Source organism: Zea mays, chromosome 4, assembly GCF_902167145.1.
Source record: "Zea mays cultivar B73 chromosome 4, Zm-B73-REFERENCE-NAM-5.0, whole genome shotgun sequence".
NCBI classification, from domain to species: Eukaryota; Viridiplantae; Streptophyta; class Magnoliopsida; order Poales; family Poaceae; genus Zea; species Zea mays.
The window spans coordinates 249,761,316-249,769,482 of NC_050099.1; the positions used below are offsets into that span (position 1 = coordinate 249,761,316).

The following is an 8,167-nucleotide window of genomic DNA, read 5'->3' on the forward strand; positions in this document are numbered from 1 at the left end:
TCATGGTACCATTGACTTCAGATTTGAATCTCGTATGTATATGTATGCAGTGCCATTTTAATTGAGTTTCATGGATTTTGTCTTCATTATCTTATGTTTGTGATGCAACCCTGCTTCCTTTGCAGGAGGCGTACTCTCATCTTCCCAAAATCTCTAGCAAGGAAACACATCCAAAGATAGCACAAGTTCTGCTGGAACGACAAAAATATGATATGGCACTTCTTGTGCTAAAGTGCACAGGGCATGGAAGCTTCTCTGCTACAGAAAACTTTAAAAAAAGATGGCATTTCATTTCTTAGTGAGGCAGTGACTGTGGTTCGTGTCAGAATTGAATGTCGCCTCCTAACAGAAACGTTTATGTATCATAGAAGCTACTGCTCTAAGGTGAAAGAGCAACACTCAGCAAATATGACACATGCTGAGGATGCATTAAAAAACTCTTGGGTTTATCATGTTGAGATGATGGTGACCGAATTTTGTGCTATCTGCATTAAAAGGAATTTAGTTGATAAAATGATGGAGCTGCCCTGGGATTCGGAGGAGGAGAAACATCTTCACAAGTCCCTCTTTGACTCTGCTCATGAAATGCCCATGAAACCAAATGGTAGTCTGCTTGTTGTCTACTACCTTCGGGTAAATATTCTGATTCTCATTTTTTGTATTTAAATAAAACCATATTAAGAAGCACTATGGAAATTGTAGATGACTAAAACTTTAGGGTATACTGTTATGATGAAATTGTCAGGCTCATTTGTGTCATTTCTCATCTATATACTGAGTTGTTGCATCTGTTTTATTAAATGCATGTCTTTCATACATTAAAATTACAAATATGACAGTTGTATACCTGTATATAATACAAGTATACTACGATAACTTATATACAAATATAACACATATTTTGTATATAAGTTATCGTAGTATACTTGTATTATATATTCCCGTTGCAACACACGGACTCTCTTTTTGCACAGTAGAACACACCACCGCAAAGGGAGTAGTTGGTAAGAACATTGGTAACAAAAACACGGTGATGAACATCTTTATTAGCTCACAGATAAGTCACATAGTTTTGTACAAAGCTATCACCATTAAGACTGGACACATGACCAATACAAATAGAGACCAAATCATTGTTACGAAGTGTTCTACTACATATAATTAATAAAGTATATCTACTATAATAAGCTAAAACACGTCTCAATCTGGTATCATAGTTGTCAATTGTGCTTGTCTGTTCTCCAGAAAATTGTTGATGGCACGACTCCTTGGATTTTGAATCAACGAGTGTCGAATGACTGCAATTTAGAACATGATTTGTAAAAACATGATTATTTTAAATCATCATAATTTTAAATGTTTTTAACAATATATTGAAAAAAGCACTCACTCTGCAGCCGGCTTGTAGTGTGATGATATGGGTTAAAATGAATGGTGCTATAGTCCGAAGTTTCCAAACATCCTATTGTTATTTATAGTATAGAATTAATAATAAACATGAAAATTGAATATATGTTGAAGGATGCTAGGTATAGGAGAAATTACTGTATTTATTGTTACGACGCATCATTGTTGCAATAATTATATTCTTGTCAACTTTAGCTAATGCCCATCGTAGAGCATTTCTCTGCAGGAGATCGGTCCATACCCCCATGACAATTAGATTCCACCTATAAAACACATAATGATTGTTTGATTAAAACCTAACAAATGTTTAATGTTTTAAAAAGAATGTAAATGTGAATTAATGTGTAACTATGAATTAATATGACCTGGAATCCATTAGTACAGCCTCTCTGTATGGCCTTCCACCGATATACTTTAATGGCTCCAAATGAACAACTATGCCAATAATGTCTGAGCCATTCACATGTGATTAGTTACCTTTGAATAATTTGCAAACTTAAGATGTTAAGTTATATACCATATAGAGGGAAGGGTGATTACCTACGAACGTCTTATGCGGTTGTTGGTAAACATCATGAAATGGCATAAGATATTTTGGAAATGGAGGAAATTGAATTGGTTTAGTGAATGGCTCCACAATAGTATGTGTTATCAATCCCAACTCTAGCCCATGCGCAATATTCCGAAATTGAACCTCCGCCCAGTTTAGACAGAATGCCACTTTATACAATGTATATGTGTATCCTTGTTTGAGTAAGACGTCGAACCGTTCGACATTATTGCCGTTTGAAATGGCTTCGATTTTGGCTCCCTAGATATTTTTTTGAGAATACATGTCGTATAAGTCAAAAAAGTCTATGATATAATAACATGATTATATTGACTCTATTTTAAAGCTTGATGAAGTGACTCACAGTGATGTCCTGTAGGATGAAGTGTTGACTATTACGATGCCTAGGAAACTTAACAACTACCCTCGCAAAGACACTCTTTACTTGTGGTAAGTTATTGAAACCTTGAATATCGTCAAATAGCACGAAACTACATAAAACACGAACTTTATCTTAGATTCTTCATTAATTATAGATAGATAGATGTGACAAGTGAACCATGTACTTACGGAGGAAAGGGACGCAAGTCTGCAACTGTCCTATTTTGGTTAAGTGTAACTGATGTCATTGATCCTATAGGATCGATCATGACATCATTGCAAAGATACAAATATCATGAAAAGGATTAGATGAGATAACAGAAAAACAATAGTAGTGTAACACATGTAAGATTTTTATTGTAAAAATTGCACATTACAGGATTTTTGTGTTTACAGTTTACAACAAACTGGAGTAGTTTAAACCTATATAATTCTAATATCGGAAGTCCAAACTCACTAAATGTACCAATGGCACTACAATAGATGACAGTTCATGAGCGTATGTCAAACAAAATGCCGATGTTATGAGCGCCATCAGCAGTGGTGCAAAGTAAAATGTGTACTTTTACTCCTATCGCCACATTCTATTGTATCACCCAACTGGCTTTGACCAAATCACAGCAATTGATGCTCAAACAGATATTAACAATAACTGGGTGCACATTTACTGCCTTGGTAAACTTGTTAGTCATGTTAGCCTGTTCGCTGCGGCTTTAATCCACCGGCTTGTTTTTGTTGCTACTTAAAGATGACTGATTGTTGCACAATGTTGCTTTTTATGAAAGAATGCACTGATTGCTGTTTGGCCAATTGGTTGAAATAACAAATTAGTTTAGAGCAACTTTGTTCTTCACCTTGCATCATTCTTATATTTATTTTTATTATGCATAGTGACATTTTCTGTTATACTTCAGGCCGTCAGAAGGTGTTCTCAAATGAGGAGAAGATTCTTCTGAACAAGCGAGTGCCTGTTCTGGAAACAACTACTTCTATAAGAAATCTGTATTTAGAGAAGTTCAGTTGTTGTAGTGTTATTAATAAATTGCTTTTGAATCATGAGAACCATAGAGATTTTTATGTTTAAAATTTGCCTCTTCACCTGTCTGTAGGCTGATTTTTGTTATTTCAAGTTTAGTTTTCACGTGTAATGTGACCTTGTATCTATTCCTTGCAGAGTAAATGGCTTCCACTTCACACCCTTGCTGCATCCGGTGATTTGTATCTATTGAATAGCCTTTTAAAACATAACGTGGACATAAATGCGCTTTAACTTGATCATCTTGTGCTCCCCCTTGATCACACGCCTCTTCTTGATGAACCTGTTCATCGTCTTGAGTTGAGGGATGCACCATTGTTGAGGAAGAAGGTTGATCTTGCTCCTTTTTTTCCTATGGTCGCACATCTCCAATCGCCATGGTGCGTATTGCGGTCGTTGGAACATCATCTTCATCTACATCATCAAGATCAACTTGCTCTCTTGGAGAGCCATTAGTCTCATCAAATACAACGTCGCTAGAGACTTCAACCAAACCCGATGATTTGTTGAAGACTCTATATGCCTTTGTATTTGAGTCATAACCTAACAAAAACCCTTCTACAGCCTTGGGAGCAAATTTGGAATTCCTACCTTCCTTCACTAGAATATAACACTTACTCCCAAATACACGAAAATATGACACATTGGGTTTGTTACCGGTTAGAAGTTCGTACGACGTCTTCTTGAGGAGGCGATGAAGGTAGACTCGGTTTATGGCGTGGCAAGCTGTGTTCACGGCTTTCGACCAAAACCGCTCGGGCATCTTGAACTCTCCAAGCATCGTCCTCGCCATGTCTAGGAGCGTCCTGTTCTTCCTCTCTACCACACCGTTTTGCTGTGGTGTGTAGGGAGCGGAGAACTCGTGCTTGATTCCTTCCTCCTCAAGGTACTCCTCCACTTGAAGGTTCTTGAACTCGGACCCGTTGTCGCTCCTTATCTTTTTCACCTTGAGCTCAAATTTGTTTTGAGCTCTCCTTAGGAAGCGCTTTAGGGTCCCTTGGGTTTCTGTTTTATCCTACAAAAAGAATACCCAAGTGAAGCGGGAAAAATCATCAACAATAACAAGACCATACTTACTTCCCCCGATGCTGAGGTAGGCGACGGGTCCGAAGAGGTCCATGTGAAGTAGCTCCAAAGGTCTTGATGTGGTCATCACATTTTTGCTATGATGAGAGCTTCCCACTTGTTTACCTGGTTGACAAGCTGCACAAGGTCTATCTTTTTCGAAAGTTACATTTGTTAGACCTAACACATGTTCTCCCTTTAGAAGTTTGTGAAGGTTCTTCATCCCCACATGTGCTAGACGGCGATGCCACAGCCAGCTCATGCTAGTCTTAGCGATTAAGCATGCATCTAGATCGGCCTCCTCCTTCGAGAAATCAACTAAATAGAGTTTGTCGTCTAGTACACCCTTAAAGGCTAATGAACCATCACTCCTTCTAAAGACAGACACATCTACATTTGTAAATAAGCAATTGTAACCCATATTACATAATTGACTAACGGACAACAAGTTATACCCGAGTGATTCTACTAAAAATACATTAGAAATGGAATGCTCGGATGAAATAACTATCTTTCCTAGTCCTTTAACCTTGCCTTGATTCCCATCACCGAATATGATTGAGTCTTGGGAATCTTTGTTCTTGACGTAGGAGGTGAACATCTTCTTCTCCCCCGTCATGTGGTTTGTGCATCCGCTGTCGATAATCCAGCTTGAGCCCCCGGATGCATAAACCTGCAAGGCAAATCAGGCTTGGGTTTTAGGTACCCAACTCTTGTTGGGTCCTGCAAGGTTAGTTATAATTGTCTTTGGGACCCAAATGCAAGTCTTGTCACCCTTGCACTTGGCCCCCAACTTCCTAGCAACCACTTCCTTATTCTTACTATAAATTGCAAAGGAAGCATTACAAGCATGGTAAATTGTAGAAGGTTCATTACTTACTTTCCTAGGCATATGAACAATATTTTTCCTAGACACATTTCTACCATGCGTAACAAAAGAACTAGAAGCAGTCATAGCATGTGAATCATAAGCATAGTTTCTATGAGCATTTCTAGAGAATTTTCTATCACTATAAATGAAAGCATGATTCTTTTGACCACTACTAGCCATAGGGGCCTTCCCTTTCTCCTTGGCGGAGATGGGAGCCTTATGACTTGTTAAGTTCTTGGTTTCCCTTCGAAAGCCAAGCCCATCCTTAATAGAGGGGTGTCTACCAATAGTGTAGGCATCCCTTGCAAATTTTAGTTTATCAAAGTCACTTTTGCTAGTCTTAAGTTGGGCATTAAGACTAGCCACTTCACCGTTTAGTTTTGCAATAGAAGTAAGGTGCTCAACACATGCATCAACACTAAAGTCCTTACACCTATTACAAATTACTACATGTTCAATACATGAGCTAGATTTATTAGCTACTTCTAACTTAGCATTTAAGTCATCATTGACACTCTTTAGACTAGAAATAGACTCATGACAAGTAGATAATTCACATGAAAGCATTTCATTTCTTTTAACTTCTAAAGCAAGAGACTTTTGCACACTTACAAATTTATCATGCTCTTCATATAAAAGATCCTCTTGTTTTTCTAACAATCTATTCTTCTCATTCAAAGCATCAAATAATTCGTTGATCTTATCAATTTTAGTTTTATCTAAACCTTTGAATAAACTTGCGTAGTCTACTTCATCATCACTAGATTCATCATCACTTCAAGAAGCATATGTAATAATATTTCGAGTGCTTACCTTCTTCTTATCGTTGACCACCATCCCCTTTCCCTTAGGATCCATCTCTTCGGGCGATTAGTCCCTTTCTTGAAGAGAACAGCTCCGATACCAATTGAGAGCACCTAGAGGGGGGGTGGATAGGTGATCCTGTAAAAACTTGAAACTTATAGCCACAAAACTTGGTTAAGTGTTAGTAGGCTAAATAGCGAGCTCTTATGAACACAATTATCACAGAAAAGCAATCACAAAGGACACGCGAGTTATCCCGTGGTTCGGCCAAGTATAACACTTGCCTACTCCATGTTGTGGCGTCCCAATGGACGAGGGTTGCACTCAACCCCTTTCAAGTGATCCAAAGATCCACTTGAATACCACGGTGTTTCTCTTTCTTTCACTATATCCCGTTCGCGAGGAATCTCCACAACTTGGAGCCTCTCGCCCTTACAAATGATGATCACAAAGAAGCACGGATGTAAGGGAGGGAAAAGCAACACACACACAAGACTCAAAGCAAGACCACAACACGCACACTAGTCACAACTTGAGCTCTAAGTTCACACACGGAGTTCTCAACTCAAGAGGAGCTCAAATTGCTATCACAAAGAATCAAATGCGCTAGAATGAAGTCTTGGTGCTGAGAGATGATCAAAGAATGCTTGGTGTACTCCTCCATGCGCCTAGGGGTCCATTTTATAGCCCCAAGGCAGCTAGGAGCCGTTGAGAGCAATCCAGGAAGGCAATCCTTGCCTTCTGTCGGTTGGCGCACCGGACAGTCCGGTGCACCACCGGACAAGCACTGTTAGCTGTCCGGTGCAGATTGCTTTCCTAATTTGGCGCAGCTGACCGTTGAAGATTTGGAGCCGTTGGCGCACTGGACACTGTCCGGTGCACACCGGACAGTCCGGTGCCCCCATCAGACCGTTGGCTCAGCCACGGGTCACGCGCGGATTGCGCAACCGACCGTTGGCTCAGCCGACCGTTGGCTCACCGGACAGTTCAGTGCACCACCGGACAGTCCGGTGAATTTTAGTCGTACGCCGCCGATGAATTCCCGAGAGCGGCCAGTTGAGCAGACGCCAGCCTGGCGCACCGGATAGTCCGGTGCACCCAGACTGCGCAGAGTCTTGGCTGCTCCAGCCAAGTCTTTTTCCGTTTGTGTTTTCTCTGATTCTAGCACTTAGACAAATATGTTAGCACACAAAAACCAATGTACTAAGTCTAGAATCATAGCTTTGTGTTGATTTGCACTTCATCCACCATCTGGCACTTAATTATTCCCTCAAGGTGTGTTGGGCACTTAATCACCAAAATCTTATAGAAATGGCCCAAGGGCACATTTCCCTTTCAGACACTATAAATGATTTTTACTGGATTCACCATCTTCGGGTTTTTTCTGGTTTACAGCGGGCGAACGGTCCGTGCTTGAGGGCCGGACGATCCACGCTTGGGCCCAGACAATTCTTCATTTTCCTCGGACTGTTCATAGCAGAGATGTTGAATTTTACTTAGTTCCTGTCCAAGAAGCATTGGTGTTTCACGGACGGTCCTGATAAAGGGTCAGACGGTCCGTGACACAGTAATACCCTAAAAAAGCTCATGTCCTGAGAGAACCTAGAGGGGGGTGAATAGGTGATCCTGTAAAATTCAACACTAATAGCCACAAAACTTAGTTATGAAAGTTAGACCGGCTAAGTAGCTTGAAACGAGCTCTTGTGAACACAGACAATCAAAGAGAGAGCACACAAGAGACACGCGATTTTTATCCCGTGGTTCGACCAAGTAACACTTGCCTACTTCCACGTTGTGGCGTCCCAAATGGACGAGGGTTGCACTCAACCCCTTTCAAGTGATCCGATGATCAACTTGAATACCATGGTTTTTCCTTTCTTAGTCTTTCTCCCGTTTGCGAGGAATCTCCACAACTTGGAGCCTCTCGCCCTTACAATGATGATCACAAAAGAAGCACAGAAGTAAGGGAGGGGAGATCAACACACACAAGACTCAAATCCACAGCACAATCACGCACACAAGTCACAACTCGAGCTCAAAACACAACGCACGG

The 8,167-nt window shown here is 40.3% G+C and overlaps 1 long non-coding RNA gene across 1 annotated transcript; it reads right to left on the reverse strand.

The window, feature by feature from the left end:
- Positions 1-1,550: 1,550 nt before the first annotated feature.
- On the reverse strand, positions 1,551-2,212 carry LOC103655000 (uncharacterized). The gene is made up of 3 exons (XR_002268928.1): positions 1,948-2,212; positions 1,773-1,857; positions 1,551-1,670 (listed from the first exon to the last, which is right to left on the reverse strand). It is a non-coding gene; the product is annotated as an uncharacterized lncRNA (long non-coding RNA).
- Between the last annotated feature and the right edge of the window lie 5,955 nt (positions 2,213-8,167).